Here is a 22,156-nt window from a genome sequence, read left to right as displayed (position 1 = left end):
GATAGAGTGCTACACAGATGCTGATTGGGCTGGATCACTTGATGACCGCCGTTCTACTTCAGATTACTGTACTTTTGTTGGAGGTAACCTAGTTACTTGGCAAAGCAAGAAACAGAATATGGTTGCTCAATCTACTGCAGAGGTAGAGTATCGAACTATGGCAAATGGCGTGTGTGAGATTTTATGATTGTGGATCTTGTTATTGGAACTAGATCTTTACCGGTTATCGCCTCTTATACTGTATTGTGATAACAAGGCAGTAATCAATATTGCTAATAATCCAATTCAGCATGATCGGACAAAATATATTGAGATCGATTGATATTTTATTAAGGAGAAGCTTGATGCTATAATCATTTGTATGTCCTATGTGCGATCTGTTAGTCAGCTGATAGACATTTCGACTAAAGGTTTTAGTTTACAATCTTTTTCATTTATTTGTGACAAGATGGGTCTTTATGATATCTAGAACCCATCTTGAGGGGAAGTGTTGAAATGAGCTATAAATCTCTCTAATTGGGAATGTAGATCCCTCTAATTGGGAATGTAATCTTCCTAATTAGAGAGAAATATGGTTGTATATGGTTGTCTAATTAAAGAAAAATATGGTTGTAAAATTCTCTCTAATTGAAAATATATTTTTTCTGATTAGAGAAAAATATGGTTGTAAAATTCTTAAGTTGAGATTCTGAAAATTAATAAAAAGGACCCTGTAGATCCTCATTCCTTCGAAATCCCATCTTCTTCTCTTCCTCTATCTCTTCTTCCGTCTCTGTTTTTCAACATTAACTCATCTTTTCCTTTAGATGACATTGGTCTTTGAACTGGGTGATTTCCCAACAATTGCCTTCTTCACTTTAACAATTGACAGCTTCACCTTTGATATTATGTTATTTGACTGGCGTTGAGATGTCTTATCTATAACCTTTTGTTCAGGAGCCTTTACATCTGTCCTTGTATCACCACCTTCTTTGGTGGGTTCAACTGAACTTTGATCATCAGCCTTCACAATCTCTTCCTTGTTGTCTGCTGAACCTTCGGTCTTAATGGTCTGCATGGCTTTTGCTGGCTTCAATTCTGACTTGGCCTCCTTAGAGTCATGTTCTAGTTCTCTAACAGACGCATTAACATTGCTTTCCCCTCCAACCACATCAAGGTCCCTGGAGGTCTCTATGAAAGTTGCATCGTCCCCCTAAAAACTTTCATCTTTTTTCTCCTTGACCACCTCAACATCTCCTAAAGCCTTTTCTTGCCCAGAGACTTCAACAACTTCAGCAGCATCATATCTTCTGGTTTTCTCACTTAAAGTTGGCTTTTTGAACTCAGTCTTTTCTGGCTTCTCTTCTTCAACCTTAACTTCGGGCTTCCCAGCCTGTTCAGCAACTTGAGTAGCTGAGGTGGTATGAATAGCCTCAACCTTAATTGCAGTAGAACCACCTTCTCCATCCATAAATTCCTCCATACCTGCATCAGCATTGGGATCAAAATCTCTCTTTTCTATTACATCAGGAACTAAAGCTCCTACCTGAACTTCCTTAAGCTCATTAACTTCCACACTGGGGATTATAATGGCATCAGGTGTAGACTCCAATACAGTAAATGTTGTTGAAGGTCCCACTGATGTTGAACTTGGTGCAGCAGAAACTACTGGAGCTTCTTCCTTACTTTCAATTTCTTCAACTGTTGGCTCTTTTATTGCTTCAGGTTCTTTTTCTTGCATTTTAGATGCCTCTGTATCCTCTGCTGGTTTTTCTACAGCCTCAGTTGGTGGCTCAGAAGTATCAGTTGCATTAACTTGGTTCTCTGCTTCAACCTCAACTGATGGTGTTGCAGTAGACTTATCATCTTCTTCTGTTTTTACTTGTTCAGCCACGGTGACATTTTCTTTATCTCCTGGCCTTTTATCTGATTCTGTTATAGATGCTTCAACATTTTGTGAACCCTCCACTTTGATCTTTTCTCCCTTACGTGTTTCTTCAACATCCTTGGATTTAGAAACATTCATTTCATGAACATTTTTTATATCACCATCTGCTTTCATCGCATCAATATGCTGCGGAAGTTTTAAGCCAGTTAGCAAACAACCAAAACCTCACACACACACACACCCCCAAAGAGAAAGAACATTAGGTCCACAATTATCAACCCAATTCATATTATAATCTGTCTAGTAAATTAGTAAAGTTTGCTTCTAAAATACCATTAAACTTAATTAATAAAAAAATAATAAATTTGACCAACAGCTGTTAGCTCAACTGGTAGGTACACATATCTCGAAGTTGAGTGGTGGCAAAATAACCATAATCATTTCAGATACAATATTATTTCCACTCTTTATATAAATTCACCTAAAGACAAAAAACATCTTTTTTCACTGTTAATATACAAAACACTCGTCCTACTGCCTCACTGCAGATCCCAAGTAGCTTATCATTCACATATTGTATAAAAATTTTATCCTGAAAAATTGAAATCTTTTCATAGATGTATTAGAGCTTCTGCTTTCTAATAATACAGTCACCACCACGAGCTAGTATTAATAGAAGTATTAAATTCTAAAAATGTTTGAGACAACAAAATCATATTTTGCTTCCTTGTCCAGTCCACTGCAACTAGATGAAATACAGCAATTTTCCCGGCTGATTTAAAGCATGCTGTCATTAGTTCAACTTCAAAGATTTGCAAAAAAAGTATCTGAATTTTAAGGTTTTCTGAAGTCTTAACATGACTTTGGAAGAAAGTATATTAGATGTTGGGCTACTTCTGCATGAAAGTTCTTCGATCAACAAAAGGAAGAAATGAGTTCGAGCAGGCATATGCCCATCCTATTTCCTTGAAAAGGAAAAGGAAAAGGAAAGAAAAGAAACAAGAAAAGAAGACGCATAAGTGGTAATAAATCATTATTATGAGTGGTAGAACTTTACAAAAACGAGTTCTAAGAAAGAAAAGAAGTTCAAAACAAAATACTAAGAAATTAACACATTAATATGGTAAGGCACTAAAGCTAGACTAGCTTAGAATAGATGCATTTGATATGAAGTGAAGTTGAATCTTGGGAAAGAGGGCCTTTCGCAATATCCCTCTTCATGCTAATAAAAATAACTATTCCTTTTGTTTCATATTCTTCTTTCTTTGTTCCAAACTCTGAGCTATATTGGATACTTGTTTTGTTATTCGCTGTATGTTCCCAAGGGAACTTGGTCTCTGTTTGTTTCACATACGCTAAAACAAAATAGGGTCAATCTGCCAACTTTTTTGCTCAAAAATAAATATTCCAAAAGATAATCAGGTTAGACATGTGAAATATCTTTTTCATGATTCACTAGCCTATCCACTACAAAGATGCAAAGACAAGTTGCTGTCAGCCAACAAAAAAGGAATAAGAAAGGCAAAATATAAGAAGGCAAAAAAAAAAAAAAAGAATCAGAGATTGCACTTTAGAGTTAGCATAATGAAAATCTCCATAGGTTAGACATGACAGATTAAAGCAAAAATATGTGAGACTAGTTTTATCAGATATTGTCGCCAGGGTCAAAGCATAAAGAAGATAAATAAAAAATAATAATAAAAATAAATACAAGAGACATCACTGAGACTATTAGAGGCTTGAGTCCATCATACGACACAACAGCAGCCTGCTGGCTGCTACTCTGAATAGCAATAACAAGGGGGGGAATTTTGAAGCCAACCTAAGAGTGTCGTGCCTTAGATCATTAACAAGTGAAAAATCATTAATCTTTTCTTACTTTCTTAGGCTAAACTCATGAAATTCTTATTTCTGTGATTCGTGACTGCCAGATTCCACATCACATTTGCATAGCTTGATAAAAGGAAGAAATATGCAGGTCGAACAAGTAGCCCATTAGAAGCAAGAAAAATAAAAGAGTATTTTGGCCATCTGAAGTAGGTAATGCTTCAAACCCCAACTTCCACCACTAAATCACAAGAAGCTAGGATCTGTTTCTCTCAGTTGTCCTTTACATGACAAATAATGATAGAATAAGAAAGGAAAGAAAAAGAAGAGGGAACAGCAGGCAAATTCATTTGTCTGTGATTGATTAGCCTTTTGTGACAAAAAATATAGATCATGGTATGATTAGCCCACCTGCATTTTCCATTATCTTGCTGTGCATGTGTGGTGGGCACTAGTGGCATGACATGATTGGCCATGCACTGGAGATATGGGTGGCAATTCTTTAAGGTCTATTAGGGTTGCTTTCAGCTGTGCTTTATCAGAGGCTTCAAACCTTTAGCAAAACCTGAGGGTACTTTCACTTTACATGGTCCCCCAAATGTTGTAGGCTGCTTTCCAGATTTCCAACTCTTCTGTCAGCATTTTGTGGATAAGTAACAAAATCAAGTCGGCTGGAATCTGCTTGTGATGACCATATGGTGGAAGATCTAGTTAGAGAGGAAGTGCAGGATTTTTGAAACTACTTCTCATCACACTGAGGCTTTAATGGAACAAACTAAAATTTGGCTTGGGCGGAATGGTCTTCGATCCATTGCTCCTATCAAATTTTCTTATGAGTTAAAAACACTTGTATCTCAAGTCGGCTGGCGTTAGTCTTGTTCATTTTAATAATTCAATCTCTCAATGAAATGAAGAAATTGAGAAACACATTTTCTTCTCAAAAACAAAGTCAAGTCATCGAATGAAAATCTCATAAATTTCCCAATGTCACAGCACAAAACCCTGGTTTAATATTACTAGTTCCTTGCTTTTAATCAAATCATGCATGGTCAGAAACCATAAAAATTGGCTACATTACTGCATTTGAGAAGTCACGACTTATCTCCGGAAACAATGTAGTTGGATGCATCGAGAATTTCAATTCGAAAAACATAGCTCAAGTAATCGATCATTTCCGATCTCAACATTTTAAGGGATTCTAGTGTATTATAATCTGCTTTCAACTGGATGATTTTCAACACTCAATGCATCACAAAGTAGTTTTCACAAGCAAAATCCAGAAGGCTTGGGCAGCACATCATGAAGTTTGAGGTTGCAAATGTAGATACGAGTGAGAAGAGGAAGGTGAATGAAAAAGATTGATATCGTTGGTTTCTTTTTCTAACACATGATGCCCGCCACCCCCCCCACCCACGCGCACACACACAAACACCCACCAAAAAAAAGAAGAAGAAAAAAAAAAGAGAAATCTTTTTAATTAAAAGAATGCTCCGGATCATGAATTATGAGGACAAACATGGCTTTAATTTTCAAGTTTTGGTTCGAAGAAGCTTGCAAATTATTGCAAAACCTTTTGGTATGCTCTAAATATGGATACGTAGGATTATGCTTCCACGGAGCACACACAAATACACACGGATATGTTAATAATCTTATGCATGTGTCAAAGACCTTCCTAAAGATTTTGTTGGACAGATATAATATAATGAACAACAACTAAATAAAGAGGTTTTTGGATGTAGAAAGTCAGTTTTGGAAGGGGGTGTGGTGGGCGGCGAAGAAGGCGTCGAGCTCCGGCGAGACGAACAACTCCTTGGGCGGACGAGGAGAGGGGCAGGGCCTCCTCCTCCGCTTCCTCGGAGCCGGCGGGCACGCCATCTTCTCCGGTGACCGGCATTTCACTGCCCTCGGCGAAGACGAGAATTCTGGAAGAGAATGCCAAGAAAGCTGAAGTACGAGAGAGATGGGGAAAGCAGGGACGAGGGTTTGGATTTTTTAAAGCGGAGACGGAGATTTTCTGCTCGGCGAGGTTGACCGGATCGACCGTTGAGAAAGAAGGGCATCAAATGGAGGTAGAACAGTGAGAAGAATATTATTGTGTCGGATGGAGCAGCGGGGTTCGCAAGGCGGGAGAAATCAGTTATGCGTTCGGTATGGGATCTTTGTAGCTACGGGATTAAGATTGTGCTCCAAACTTTAAAGAGCGTAGGCTTATCGAGCATGTTTTTGTCATACTTTGGGGAGCATGGGGACAAAAATAATTTAATAGATGGAGAAAAAGGTTTTTTTTTTGACAAATTATTGATTTTGGCCCTTGGTTCCTTTATTGTTTGCTAACCACTCAAAAGGATTACTTACTGATATGAGGATGCTACTGTTTATGCATTGGTTGATCGATCAATCGTGGTGTTTTTTGCCTGATGTTTGTTGGGAATCATTTCTGAGCAGACTGGGGACACTGTATTGTGCGCAATGCCAGCCTTATTTTTAGGTTCGATTTGCCCGAACTTGATAACTTTTTGTATAATGAAATGGCAAAGTGGTAGGTGTAAAATTCATAATAGAAATATCAATAAAAAAATATAAAAATACTTATACACACTTGAATTATGCTGTAAAAGTGGACACATGACAGATGATGCTTGTAGGTAGAATCGATACATAGCGGATGAAAGCCGATACCTATATATACAGACACACGCACGCACGCACGCACTCACACACTGACGGTAGTAATAGAAATTTCTGTCCGATAATTATTAAAATTTATTATTAAATATATAATAAAAATTTTACTATAGAAATTTTTTATTTATTATAATTTAAAATTATGCTATTATTATGTGCCCATCACCAGAGCTGGACCCCAGTCATCAACGAGCGAGTGCATTTTCGGGATACCATCCGCTCAAGCTAAGGGCTTGCGGGACGAAGGGGATCATCGATCCCGTCTTTGTTCCAACTCCTCGTCCATCTCGGATCGTTCAAAGAAGAGGAGGAAGGCGAACCAGAAGGGAAGACGTCGTCCGATTCTCAAGGCGGAGGAAGAGTGAAAGAAGTCCAGAGGGGAGCAACGATGGGCGCAGTGAAGAAGGCGGCGGAGGTGGCCGCGAAGGTGATCGATCGGAATGGGATGATGGCAAGGCTTATCGCCTCCAAGGAGGCCCTCCGACCCAAGCTCGGCCAGGTATCAAACTACGTCTCTCTCTCTCTCTCTCTCTTTCTGGACCGATCGATAGATTTCATTTCTGCTTTTGATTCGAAATGAAGTGGAATGAGTGTCCAAGAAATTAAAATTTAAGACGGCTTTTTCTTTAGATAGATAGGAAAGGCTTGGGCTCAACTGATCTGATTTCAACACTGAGCTTTCATTTTTTTCTTTTCCCCAAATCTCACAATGTCTTATGTGAAAAACTCTTTGACGAGATTCTGGAGATGATGATTTTTTTTCCTTTTTTTCCCTTTTAAGTCCTGTGCAGCTGTGCTGAAGATTGGAATGGGAAAAGAAAAAGTTATTTCGATCTTTTTGATTTGATCAGCACAGCGATCCGTCAGTGAAAACTCGATTATGTCTTATTTGCTTTTCATAAATGGTTATTCTAGCTCAGAAGCTGAAATCCTGTAACCTCGCATACCTTCAAACACTCTGCTCCCTGCAAATATCACTCTGTACATATTCACTGACGTAGCATTGGCGAATAAACAAGAATTCACACAAGATGAAAACCTTCAAGATAACAAGGAAGAATCCTAGACTCCAAATGGAGAAAATAATCTGGCGATTTTTATTGATAATGATCGAATAAACACAAAACAAACGTATTTATAGTGTCTCAACCCTAATATGGATAGTTGAAAATTAAATAAAAGCTAAGAATACGGAACTAAACCAAAGATAGACTCCTAAACAGAAAACGGCCTTGAAACCCACTAAAATGATGGATTTTGGGCCCTAAAACTAAGGTGAACAGGTAAACATGGTTCATAATCATAGGGCTCGGAACGAGCTTTCCATTGATATATTATGGGTCCGTAACTCTTCTTAGATTAAAAGTTGCGGCCATTTGAAGCTTAGGTCCCTGTTTTGACTCTCCAACCCTTTTATTTGGGCTTTCGTTGCTTCCTGCGATCCATTTGGCCCAAGTACTCTTCAGCCAGATGTTCCGTGTCATTCACTTTAATAAAAGTCGGATGGCTTTTTAGCTTCCCTATTCATCGTCAAAAAAAAAAAGAAGAAAGAAATCCCCATGCTGCCTAGGTTTGCAGCTATATTCTTAGTGGCCATGATAGTCATAGCTATCAAAACCGATCAGAATTTTCTTTTTGAGGTCTGCAATATATGTAACAAAAAGACCTCACCCCAAAAGGCTAGCTGGACGGTTTTTTTGGGTTTCCTTGTACCAAGATCTATCTCATGCATAGCAAATGTGGCACTAAATATGTTTGTATGGGTTCTTACATACTTCCCCTATTTAAGCTCTAGCATTCTTGTGAGGCTAAGGATCTAAATCCATTTAGATATAATCACAACTACGACATACCTAATCACAAACACCATAAATTTGTTTAGTGTTGCTATCTAGGATTTACCCCTTAATTGTCTAGAGCACTAGTCGTGGGAGGAAGAGGTCTGTAGGGCACCATGTTGACTCCTTGAATCTGGCAAGGGCCATCTTTCCCTTTTAGGTCCGGTTTCTAAGGAGAGGCCAGGGATGGAGGATGGTTGTGGAAATTTGACATGTCAATCCCGAGCATGTAACTTCCGGATTGAAGCTCCACTTTCCCCTTCTAATGCGACTTTTGAGATGTGGCTAAAGAAGGGAGGGGCTTGGCTCAACACTTTGATTTCCTTCACGGACCATCTGATGATGGGATGGAACCTAGAGGGTTGGAATCAAATGACCTAGGTGATATGGGCTTAAATGACCCAACCTAATTATAGTTCCAATATGCTTGATTGGTGAGCTTTGCTTTGAGCAAGTTGGACTTGGTGGACTATTTTGCACTTAGGCTCCGTGGTGAGCTAAGTGATCTGGCTTGTGGAGCAGGCCTGAGTCGCTTCTTGGGTCTGTAAGCTGAATAGGCCTCCATTTGGATGCTTGCAATGCTAGCTATGGCTCGCCAATTGCATGGGTCCTTGGCCTTCCATTAGCGACCTTGGCTCTAGAAGGATCCTGAACTAAGTGCCCTAGTTGGCTTGAAATACAGTGCCACTACTGGGATGTGTCAACCTTATGGTGCACTCGATCTGGGGATTTGCTCCTAGCATACTTAGCTGGTTTCTGCCAGCCATTCAAGCTTGGTGGGAAACTTGGTGAAAATGGATGAGTGAGGCATATAGGTTAACTCACCTTCTTCCTTCCAAACACCGGAATGTTTGCTCTAGGCCTGTTGTTCCTAATTGGTACTAGCTAGGGACCAAACAAGGGTCGGTGATTGATAGTTCCTTGCTCCCTATTATCCCTACCTAGTTGAGGCTTCGAACTTGCTTTGGTTTGTACTAGTATAATGGCCATTGGAAGAAGTAATAGAGTGATAGATCTCAATGCTCTATTCCACCATGACAAAGTTTCCCCACTTTAGAGTTTTGGTAACATGAGGAGTAGGTAGGACTAGTGCTGGGAACTGGAACTCCTCATCCTGCTGGCCAATTTGTGTGCATCAAAAACAAACCATCAGCGCATTCTCATAAATAAGTTGTTGCCAGAATATTTTATACTTAATTTGAATCAATCAACCAGGCTTCAAGTGCGAAGTAATATCCACCCTCAGGCATTCTTGAGCAAAATGACCCTTCTTAGATAATCGATGATATCATTTATAAACATGGGTTGGTGCAGTTGAAACAATACTTAGGATCGTAAATTTTTACTTCCAATACTCTTTCGATAGCTTGGGAAGCCTCATCCATGAGGGTTCATGCACTAGCACCTAGTTGGTGATCAACCAGGGGCCCTTCATTAGAAGCACTTGAATAGATAGTGGTCCTCTGCAATCATGAAGGCATACACATCATTCAATATCTTTCTCCTTTGTTTGAGTTCCTTGGCTTTAAATTTCATGTGTATTCTTTGTCTCAAACTCTTGACCGCTACCATTGTGGATTCCAATTCCCATTGAGCTTCCTCCATCCCTTCTTTAGGTAGCACCAACACATTGGCATAGTGGCTCTGTAAGGTAGCACTTTCCTCAGAAATTCTATGGGTGTGCCAAAGTGATTGCTGTTGCTAACCCTGGACTGCATTCATCCAAGAGAGCCCCTTCTCCTCATCTCCATGGTTGGATGCCTCCTCTCCCATAGAGCCAGCCATTGGTGGTGATGCTGAGAGGATATTGCTATATTTGCTGGTGATCATTCATAGGACATCTGCCACCATCATCAGATTCCCGATAGACTCCTGTTATATAGGTTTCACCTTATTGCTAGGGTTTCCTTGACTCATCACCTTATCCCATATGATGGGTTCTGATTTGAGTGAAATCCTTCAAAATTACACTAGGTTCCAATTCAAGAAGAGATTGCTATCGCGCCATCGATATCCGTTGGCTGTTGGTTGCCATCGCCAAGTTCCACATAGCTGCCACTCATCTAGGATTTCACCTTCCTGCTAGGGTGTCCTCTTGAAACCAGGAATTAATAGATCTTTAACACTACTCTCAAGTTCTTTTTCCACTAGTATGGTATTGCTTTTTTTTTTTTTCCTGAAGCCTAAATTTTCTTGTTCTAATCAAGCTCACCCAAACTTCTATAATCCTTCATGGATGGCTCTACTAATTGAGTCATTCTGATGAATATATCTTTTTTAAGACTTTATCATATAAGCGTTATCCATTTTCAGAAGCTATTAGATGAATTACATTGACTTTTTTGTGATCTCTTTGACTTTTACAAAAGTTCTCCAGCTAGCCTAGCATTCTTTTTTATAATTATCATGTGGAAGATCACTCTCATAACTAGGCCTTGTTTATTTATGTTGTAGCTGAAATCATGTTAGAAGGCCCTAACTAACTACCCTTATAAATGTGCTAGTTAGATACTAATGAGCAATCTAGTCATACCTATGCTCATAAGTGGTGATCCTAATCCAATAGGTGCCATCTTGGAGTTGTAATGTCTATGTTTGTCAAGATTGTGCAGCTTCTTTTCCTTGTTTCCTCTAATTATCCATTTTTCATCTTCTATGTCACATGGATCACTGCACGTGTTCCAGTTGCAGGTGCATGTCTAAACATCCGATCCTTCCAGCATATCTAAGAAAAAGCAAGCTGAATGTTTCTCTTTGATTCCTCCTTTCCTTCGTCTCATTGAATGGAGTCTCTCTTTGTCAAACCTAATCATCCAGATAATGGTTTCCAACATCCAAATAGGCCCTAAGGATTGTAAAACAATGCACAAGATTATTTTCTGGATCAGGGTTGGGCCTATGATAAAGTCGATTAAATTTGAGAATACCTAATCCATTTGCACCTCTAATATGTTGATCTTAAGAAAGGAAAATTCATTATTTAGGGAGCTGATCTAGGTCCTTCATGTAAGCCAACTTTAGTATGTCCAGCTTCTCTCGAGAAAAGTTTTTTGCTAATATATGTGACACATTTTCTTAAGCATTAATGAACTACTTTGCTTTTATAGAATTCTTTTAGGTTGAAACCGAAAAAGGTGATTTCTTTGTGAAGCATCAAAACATAACTTCTACATGTTTAGATCTTAGACATTTAAGCAGAAGCAATTTTTAGTTAGTGATTGGTCTCATCAGAGAAATTTGAAACTCATCGATGTTGATTAAAATTGACAGATTTTGCTCAGGATCAAGTGGAATATAACCTTTTGTTTCACATTTTAGCCAATTTGGATCGATTATAGCCAGATACAATTGGTGTGTATCCAGCTTTCATTAGTTTGACTGGTTTTAAGTAGTGTTCCCTTCAAAAAGGCTGGTCTAGGTGGACTCAGTCAGAGATGATCAGGACTGGTTGTGGATGCTATATTTATTATTTGGAACTTTAGCGTAATTTTGAATCATTTCTTTATTTCTTCAACTCTAGGGTCATTTTTCGTTAGAGCTAGAACAAGAGGTTTTTGAGTCACATATTAGCATTTCTTGTCTATGTTAATTAGTTGTTCTAGTAAAATTTTGTATTTTCTAAAACTTATCAATTGTACACTGGATGCTATTTGTAACTATGTTTAAATCTTATGAGCCAGGTCTTCTACTTAGAGTGGCTTACCCACTTCAAAAACTTGTCGCTGCACTAATTTCTAAGTGTTCTTCTATTCTAGATTGTTTTGAGTGGTTGCTTCTGCATGCTAGCACCCAAGTCCACTCTCACACTTGCTCCCCCTTTTGACATCTAAAGTATATTTAATCAAATAGGCATATATCCTCCTATATTCTTGAGAAATATTAATAAATGAACAGAAGGGCTGCCTCAATATGCTTTAATTTCCAATTATTTGAAAATATTGGATCACTGAATGAAAACTATGTGTATATGCCATATAGATGAATTGTTTCTTTTTCAAGATTTTGACTATCAATTGTCTAAGACTACTATGGTGCCTACTCATGAGTGAAAACTCTAGACTTAAAATGTCCCCTCCTCCCACCCACCCCCTTCCCCCAACCCCTGCTTGGGGCAGCTTTTGAGAAGATTGGAAGCAATTATGAGTTTGGCTTTAAGATATATAAACCATACTCTTCTTTTTAAAGTGTGCTCCTTTTATCTGGGAAAAGAATTGTATGCAAATTTATGTCTGCTCATTCTCTCTTATATATGATGACATAGTTTTCTATTTGATAATTAGATTATTACCAAATATTGAAACATGTGAATAATATTTTACACTTTGAGTTGATAGTATAATATTTTAAATTGATGAGTATAATGTTTTCATTGATTTTCAGCATTATTTTAATTTTCCTAGATTTCATATGCAATTGGTAAATGGTGAAATAAGATAAAGTCAATTGTTCCAACAATTTAAAATACTCTAAAAATTTGTAATATAGGTAGTCTCTTGGCTTGCCTTATTTTGTCCTTTTGTCGATGGCATATTTCTTTAATTTTGTGACCAAAACTCTATAACTTGGATCAAATATGGTGGGCCAAATTAAAACTGAAACTGAGCTTTCAAACATTCATGGTGATCCACTAAGGACTGGCTAAACCTAGGTCCTTCAAGATTTTAGACATTAATTGGATGTGGAATTGAAATAGCTGTGGGCTTAAGGTACATACTTAACTCAAAATGGGACGACCTTAACTTTATGTTACATCTAAGACAGAGTTCTTGGGGTCTAGGATTTCAATTCAGATTAATATAAAATCAAGTAAATGAAGTTTAACTAGAGTTTTGTACAATTGATATCCAACTTATTCCAATTTGGATATAGATCTAACATCTAAGGCTTGGGGTTGATCTACAATTTTTTGGATACAAAAACTGAATGGGGAAAAGCTAGCTGCAGCAGCCAGCTAGCTTGAATCTCTCTCTCTCTCTCTCTCTCTCTCTCTCTCTCTCTTACTTTCATTCCCTCCCTCTCTCCCTCCCCTCCACCCCCAAAACCAACAATTTACTAAAGGTAGAGAAGAATATGACTTCCAATGCTCCAAAGGTAAGGTAATTTGAAATATGATAATGGACTAGTTAAGGCATTCGGATAAAATTATGGCATTAGAATACCATGGAGTTAGAAATCTAGTTCCATATGTATTATTTAAAGACCTTAAAAGAAAATTGAGATACCCATGGAGGACATATCCTCTTGACAAGAAGTTGAACCAATTATCTATTTTCCCCTGTATGATAATAATGCAAAAGGATAACAAGTGTCTAATATCATCATATCCTTATTGTTTTATTCGAGGATTTAAATGTCTGTCAGCCTCCAAAACATGGTATTTTGGTTCACCTTTATCGGTAAGAGAAGTTTAGACTTTAGAGTAGGAAGTTGATTATCTGGCTACTTATCACTGTTGGTCTCTTCAGTTACTGGCCAGTTGCCTTCTTTCTTTACGAATATTCCAATGGGCAACTATTGTCTTTACCAAGTACAAGAAAGAGTTGGTTCAGAAGATCCGCCTTGGCCACTGTTGTTGGATGCAATATGGGGGAGAACTATCAGTAATACTATGTGGAGCCAAAAGTAGAAGATGTATGGAGAGAACTTTATGTGCCTAGATTCTAGATATATTTTCATTAACAGGAAAATGGTGCAACACTTGGTAATTCAATGTCTATAAGTTTATATCCAGTGATTCGACCATATCATTATGAATGACCCTAGTGCGATTCTATTTTAAGATTTTAAATAACCCACAGTGAAGCTTTTAGATCTATTAAACTTGGTGAAAATAGTGGAGGATAACAACATATGACATACAAGATAAATATGGGTTTAATCAGTGAAAGTTTGAATTATACAGGTTTGATCAAAATATATTCCATTTAATCATTTTCTACCATTCTTATAGAAAAATTTTTGACAGATTGTACATAAAGGCATAATGTAAAATATAGTTATGGTGTGTGGATGAATTGCATAGATGCTCTTGTGTTTCTTTGTGATTATTGCATCTCCCTCCCTCCCTTCCTCAGGGGAAAAAGTCAAAAAAGGTACAGTAAGTCAAAGGAGGTATGGAGTATGAACATAGCAACATTCAATACTAATTCATTAATTGATGTCATCTGTTGTAATTAAGCATGATGCAAAACATTGAGGCAGGGCTAGGTTGCTGTTTCTTGAAAGCATTAATTATAGGGTTTGTGTGAGTCTGTACATGCAATCACATACATATGTATTATGTATGCATGCACATATCTTTCTGCTGAATAGTTTTAATATTTTCATTTTAGCACTCTCTCTGTGGACAATAGGTGACATCACAGTGGTTGGGCACTTGTTTTCTGTCTAGAAGCATTCCATTGCCTAGACAGCTGATATATAGGATTATTGGGTATCCATGCTAGTGACAGACTGAGAAGATATAGCACTTGTGCAAGTTTGTCTGAAAATTCTGAAATATAATTTTTTTTATTTGTGTTTTTACAATATTTTGAGAACTTAATTGATTATGAGTATCTCGTACTACATCTACATGTATGGGTTATGGTTTGCTAAAGTCTGACATAAGGTATGCTTTATTACTTTATCTCCAATTCAGTAATAATACTGAGGAAAGAAATGTTTTGTGGACAATCTAGAAGAGGCAGATTGTAGCATCTTTGTGTAAGTAGGACCTAGTTGTTGAGAAATTGAGATGGTTCTCACTTAATAATTAAGTGTGAGGAGACCTATGCCATCTTAATTATATCATTTACAGAGAGATTTTCTTGCTTTAAGGCATGAAACAAACTATTGATAAAATCTGCATGTACATCATGGCACCTCGAGTATAAGGATTGAGAAGAAGCTTGAATCTACTGCAAATGGGCAAAAATTGATCCATCATTGTCCAACTCCACTTAGTGGATGTTTTTTGTTAGATTTTGATCATGTAATGTGATGTTGAACAAATGTTATATCTGCAGTAATATTGAGCAATGTCCAGAGAAGTTAGAAGTAAGGTGATGCTATATAGAAACATCACTCAGCATGAAGTTAGAAGTAATATTGAGCAATGTCCAGAGAAGTAAGAGAAGTTAGATAGAAACATCACTCAGCATGAATGAAGATTAACTTCATAGGGTAGAGACAGTTATGTTTGGAAATATGAAAACCAGTACTTAATGTTTTCTGCATGTCATTAGATCTGTTACTTATTTAATGGTTCATCTTGCTAGAGTGTAATGGGATATACTATATGTCGGCATGATGATGCCTTAGCTATTCTAACATCTTTTATCTTTCTATTCTTGCAATTGTTGCATGATTTTATGATTAAGATGAAGATGAGGTAATTAACATATTCAATAAACCCGTTACATCGTAATCACATATCTTATCTTTTGGTTTTTTTTTTGGGGGGGATGGTTTAGCTCATTATTGCTTAGTTCAGAAAAGACTTGGCCTATAAAGTGGGGCTGTGCACATTAGATGCTATCATAAGGATGAAGATGTTAAAGTAGGTGTTGGTTAAACTATGAATTATGTTGTTGGATATGCATGCCATAGAGGAATCAAGGAGCTAAACTTAGGGTAAGTGGAGGAGAAATTATTGATCGGTTATGGGGATGTAGAGCAAACAAAGGCCTTCATGTGGGCATGCGCAGCACTATTCAAGGAGGCCCGGTGAAGATAGCTGCTGGTTGTGTCAAAAGGTTAGGAAAGAGTATGAATCAAGGTTCTCAGTTTCGGTATCGATGGCCGTTTTGATCGGCCGACAGCACAGTCTGATACGGTTCTGTACCAAATCGAATCGGGGCGAACCGACAAAAGGAGGAAGTGACATTCTAAGGAAGAGAAAAAAGAGAGAAAGAGAGAAAAAGAGAGGAAGAGAAAGAGAAAGGGGGGGGTCTGTCGGAGAGGCCGCCAGAGGGCCTCCGACTGGCCGCTGTGGCCGTCGGACGGCGTAAAAGCCGCCACGGCTTCGTGGTGTGAAATAGGGGTGATCGCTTCTATTTCACAGGATTTTTTAAAAAAGTCCAATAACAGTGAAGCCGATAATGGATTTGCCGATTTCACTGTTTCTGATCTTTTTTAAAAAAAATTGAAATAGTGAAGGCGGCAAGTCGATTGCCGATTTCATTATTTTTTAATTTTTTTTAAAAAAAAATCTTAAAAAGTGAAGCCGACAAACGAAGTGACGGCTTCACTGTTCTTCTTCCCCTTTAAAAAAGGGCCGATGCCCGCTGCTTTTGTGACTCCACCCGTGCCGCTTCCGCCGTCCTTTGGCCACCCAGAGACCTCTGACGGCCTCTCCACCGTCTCATCCTCCCATCTCCGGTGGTCTCCTCCCCATTTCTCTCTCTTTCTCACTCGTTACGGCGGCCCCATCGAGCGAACCGAGCCGCGATGGCTTCCGCCACCCTCCAATGGCCGTAGAGGGACACTCCCTCTCCTCCTCTGTCTTTCTGCCTCTGTTTTGCTCTCTTTCTTTTCTGGCATCGGCGTGTGCTGTTTTCTCCGTCAGAACCATCCCAATCAAGGTTTGCCATACCGTGCCGAACCGATCGGTACACTCCGTCTCGTACCGGACCGGTGGAAAACCGGCACGATTCGGTCGGTAAAATCGATATACTAACGGTACCGAAGAAAAAAGAACGAAAAGTGAGAAAGAGAGAGAGAGAGAGGAGGGGAGGGAGGGAGGTGGGAGCCGTCGGAGGCCGGCCACCGGCCGTCGGAGGGCTTTTGAGCCCCGTATCACCCGATAGGGCTTTCAAAAGAGCAAGAAAGAGAGAGAAAGCGCTCGGAGAGGGGGCGGGGAGCCTATCGGACAGACGGTGCCTCCGTTGTGAGGCTCTCGGTGGCCGGCGAGCCGACGCTGACGGTCTGTGGGCGGTCGAGCGGGCGGAGCCGCGGCCCCTTCTTCTTTTTCGAAATGGACGACGCCTGTTTCAATTTTTTTTTTTTTTTTGTATTAAACTTATGAAGTTGACAACTGGATTGCCGACTTAAATTTTTTTTTTTAAAAAAAATCGTGAAGTCGGCAAATCGTTTGCCGACTTCACTTAAAATCATGTTTTTTAAAAAAATTTGCGAAACAGGGGCGATGCCCCTGTTTCACGCCTGCAGCCCTGCGCGCGTGGACTGCATCCTCCGGCGGCCAGTCGAAGGCCGTCCGGCGGCCCCGCTGGCTCCTTCCCCTTCCTCTTTTTTTTCTTCCTCGTTCTCTCTTTCTATTTCTCTCTTTTTTTCTTCCAGTTTGGGTCGTCGGTTCAGTATGGTATGAAACCATACCGAACCGTACCGTCGGCCGGCCGAAATGATCGATGGTACCGATTCAGCATACCTTGATCCCAGTTCTCTGCTGATCTGGTTCAGCACGCTCTAAACCGCTCGGTTTGGAATAATTTTGAGAACCATGGTATGACTGTTGAAAAAATGATGAAGGCTTTGAGGAAGAACTTAAAAAGTTGGGGTAAGTGAGGATTAGCTTTTCATATAAAAAATGGCAAAGAAGGATAAATTCTGCCTCAAAGATTCTATCAGATTTTCATGTGAACTTTTCATGATTATAGGTTATTTCTATTTTATAATGTAATTATCTACTAATATATAATGGGGAGCATCTCAGGTGGCCTAAAAAATTGAAGCCTTCGGCCTCCTTGGGATTAGAAAAGAACAGGTAATTCCCTCCCCCCATGGTACCCTCCCCCTTTTTATAAAAAAAACATATATTCTCCCTGCCATAGCCTCAGATTTGCACCAGCCTCTTTTTCTTATTTTCTGAAAAAAATCTGTAAAGCTCTTGTTCCCAGTTCCACCAGTTCATTCACATATTAACTGATGTTGTTAAAAGCAGCCACATTGGCACCTAAGCAGTTAATTTGGTCAGGCTGCCTAGGCCAAGCCTGCTTGAACCCTACCTTTTAAGGGTTTCTTTTCACATTTCCTTTCCCTATTTAAACCCCATATGGAACAAATGGGAGATTACTGAAGGCTACCACCAGCATGGTTGGTGGGCAGATCAATGGTTATCAACAGGTTAACCGACAGTGACGAGCGGCAGTGGCAGCTGCAGTGACCAGCACAACTCTTCTTCTGCTGGCCACTCTTCTTTTTTCCCTTTGTTCTACTTGGTAGCCTCTCGTCTACTTGCTGCCTCCCTCCACTTCTACAGAGAGTTAGCTATTTCTCGTCTTGTTCTAGAGCTTGCTATATGCTACAATGAAGCAACGCTGTTACCATCCTTGTGAATTATGATCTTTAGACCTTTTAAGTGAAAAATACATTCATGATCCCACATATAGTGAAAATAGTGTATGTACAGGTACAATCAAGGTTTTTCATACCGTGCCAAGCCGACCGGTACGTCCCATATCGTACCGAACCGGCGGAGAACCGGCACGATTTGGCTGGTAAATTCGGTACATGGGCGGTACGGAAAAATAAGAGGAAAAGTGAGAAAGAGAGAGAGAGAGAGGAGGAGAGGAGGGAGGTGAGAGCCGCCGGAGGCCGGCAGTGGCCGGCTGCGGCCGTCGGAGGACTTTTGAGCTCCGTATTGCCCGATAGGGCTTTCAAGAGAGCGAGAAAGAGAGAGAGAGCGCTTGGAGGGGGGCGAGGGACTTACTGGACGGACGACGCCTCTGTCGCGACGGTCCCGGTGGCCGACGAGCCGACGCCGACGGCCTGAGGGCGGTCGAGCGGGCGGAGCTCCTCCGCTGCTCCGCCTCCTTTTTCGAAACAGACGACCATCTGTTTCGATTTTTTATTTTTATTTTTGTTTTAAACTTATAAAATTGACAACCTAGTTGTCGACTTAAGAAATTTAAAAAAAAAATACAAAAATCGTGAAGCTGGCAAACTATTTGTCGGCTTCATTTAAAACTAGATTTTTTAAAAAAATTTGCGAAACAGGGGCAATGCCCCTGTTTCACGCCCGCGGCACCGTGCGCATGGACTGCGCCCTCTGGTGACCACGACGGCCAGCCGGAGGCTGTCCGACGGCCCCGCTGGCTCCTTCCCCTTCCTCTTTTTCTTTCTTCCTCTTTCTCTATTTCTTTCTCTTTCTCTTTTTTTTCTTCCGGTTCGAGTCCGCTTGCTTTCGTCGGTTTGGTACGGTACGAAATCGTACCGAACCATACTGCCGGCCAGCCGATATGGCCAGCGGTACCAGTTCAGCATATCTTGGGTACAATATATGTGCATGCTCATTTATGCATATGATTAAAAGTACATATAACAAACAAATGCCTTGAGAGCTTTCCCTGTGCCTGGGCACTCCCCCAGACTATAAAAGGCATCCACCACCTGGCTTCACCTAGGCAATGTGATACTGTTGGTATTGACTCCTCATGGTCTTCCAGATGTGCACGTGCGTTGCACGTGCTGGATTGCAGCAAGCAGCAGCTTCTGGGACCATAGACAGAACTAGGATGGTTGGGTGTCTTCCTAGCTAAAGCCCTGCTTAAGTTCTTTTCTGTTTAGGAGCATTCAGTTTTTGTAAACTAAATATGATTTTCAGAAAATTTCATGCTCATGACAAAAATGTGCTTTAAGAATTTATATAAAATATCTGTGATTTTTCTAAAACTTTTAAGTTATCATTTTAGAAGTTCACAATAACTTGTTTATGCTTAGGGGGGTGCAGAAGATGAAATAATGCGGTTAAATGTATCAGTCTTTCTTTTTTAAATCATTTTCAGCAGGACCTGAAGTTCGTTCCATCAAATTTGAGCACTTTGGATGTACAGCCTAAGTTTTGTAGCTGCATCCAATTTCATCATGTGACAATATGATTTTCTTACCTAATCCATTCTCATACATGGACTCTTTATTGCTAACATTCTGAGTTATGCTTTATTTCCAGCAACACTACCGTATTCACTATTGTAGTTCTGAGTGAAAAAATTATTTTGTTAAAAGTTGCTCAATTTCATTCATATCTGATCTTTTTGTCAGGGATCCTTCAAGGTTTTTTCCCTATGGAGGGCACAACTGATTGGAAGATTAAATTCTGCTTGTAGGTCATTCAGCATTCACACTGTGACGACAGCAAGTACACCTCAGCCTCCACCACCACCTCCTCCTCCCGAGAAGACCCATTTTGATGGTCTTAAAGATGAAGATCGTATTTTCACAAACGTTTATGATTTGCATGACCCATTCCTCAAAGGTGCAATGAAGCGGGGGGACTGGTATAGAACCAAGGACTTGGTGCTCAAGGGTTCTGACTGGATAGTCAGTGAAATGAAGAAGTCTGGTCTTGAGGTCGTGGAGGGGCTGGTTTTCCATCTGGCCTCAAGTGGTCCTTCATGCCCAAGGTTTTGGATGGCCGTCCTTCATATCTTGTCGTCAATGCTGATGAGAGCGAACCTGGTACATGTAAAGACCGAGAAATCATGTGCCATGACCCACACAAACTGCTTGAAGGATGCCTGATTGCGGTGTTGGCATGAGGGCAACTGCTGCTTACATCTATATAAGAGGGGAATATGTGAATGAACGCCTAGCCCTTGAGAAGGCACAAAAAGAAGCATATCAAGCTGGATTTTTGGGAAAGAATGCATGTGGATCTGGTTATGATTTTGATGTTCATATTCGCTATGGTGCTGGTGCTTACATCTGTGGGGAAGAGACAGCTCTATTGGAAAGCCATGAAGGCAAACAAGGAAAACTGAGACTGAAGCCTCCTTTCCCAGCTAATGCAGGACTATATGGCTGTCCAACAACTGTTACAAATGTGGAAACAGTGTCTGTGTCTCCTACTATTTTAAGGCGAGGACCTGAATGGTTTGCGAGCTTTGGCCGGAAAAACAACTCAGGAACGAAGCTGTTCTGTGTCTCAGGTCATGTGAACAAACCTTGCACTGTAGAAGAGGAGATGAGCATACCATTGAAAGAGCTCATAGAGAGGCACTGTGGTGGTGTCAAGAGGAGGGTGGGATAACTTGTTGGCAGTTATACCAGGTGGTTCCTCGGTTCCTCTCCTACCTAAGCACGTATGTGATGATGTCCTGATGGACTATGATGCGCTTAAAGCTGTTCAGTCTGGACTGGGCACAGCAGCAGTTATTGTGATGGACAAGTCCACCGATGTGGTGGATGCTATAGCAAGGCTGTCATACTTCTACAAGCATGAGAGCTGTGGGCAATGCACACCGTGCAGGGAAGGAACAGGGTGGCTATGGATGATCATGGAGAGGCTTAAGGTGGGGAATGCAGAGCTGGAGGAGATTGATATGCTTCAGGAGGTTACGAAGCAGATCGAAGGGCACACACTGTGTGCATTGGGGGATGCTGCTGCTTGGCCGGTTCAGGGGCTTATTAGACATTTCAGGCCAGAACTGGAAAGAAGAATTCGGGAGCGAGCAGAAAAAGAGCTGCTGGAGGCTGCAGCTGCTTGAGCAACCTGGCTCGATCACTTTCCAGAACTTTATCATTTTCTAGTTTTTCAGTTTATTTATCATGAAAAATAATGAGCAATACTGGTAGAGTTCCGTTCTATACGAGAATGCAGATATGTGGTGGCTAAGCTGGTCTTTGGGATCAAATCATCTGTCCCAATCACTCTTCCAGGGCTAAAGAGTTCATACTGAAAATTGAAGCCAGGAAAGGCTAGAATGGTGGCTGCTTTATTTGTCTAATTTGACGCATTGTTCATCTACGTGCCCTAAATTCTGCATTTGAAACCCATTTAATTCTCTTGTTTATAGTGCTTTAACATAGCACGTCATTGTGCTAATTTTTGTTCAATTAATACTATAAGCCTGGCAAGGAATAGTCTTGGTGCTAAGGTTCATGCTTGTAGGTTTCACAGTGCCCTTTGCTGTGCTGGTCTCAGTGGAGAGACCCAGTCCAGATGCTGAGTTGAACCAGCCATTATGTTGTTGCAATGGCAATGGACGATGTTCTCAAT

At 40.1% G+C, this 22,156-nt stretch overlaps 2 pseudogenes; one reads left to right on the top strand and one right to left on the bottom strand.

Moving 5' to 3' along the window:
• Positions 1–720: 720 nt before the first annotated feature.
• LOC140854872 (uncharacterized) lies at positions 721–5,591 on the bottom strand (annotated as a pseudogene).
• A 973-nt stretch (positions 5,592–6,564) lies between these two features.
• LOC140854162 (NADH dehydrogenase [ubiquinone] flavoprotein 1, mitochondrial-like) lies at positions 6,565–21,922 on the top strand (annotated as a pseudogene).
• The last annotated feature ends 234 nt before the right edge of the window (positions 21,923–22,156 follow it).

This window comes from Elaeis guineensis, chromosome 1 (genome assembly GCF_000442705.2).
Source record: "Elaeis guineensis isolate ETL-2024a chromosome 1, EG11, whole genome shotgun sequence".
Lineage (NCBI taxonomy): Eukaryota > Viridiplantae > Streptophyta > Magnoliopsida > Arecales > Arecaceae > Elaeis > Elaeis guineensis.
Note: the sequence above shows the minus strand (reverse complement) of the source record. Positions and strands in the feature narration are given on the sequence as shown.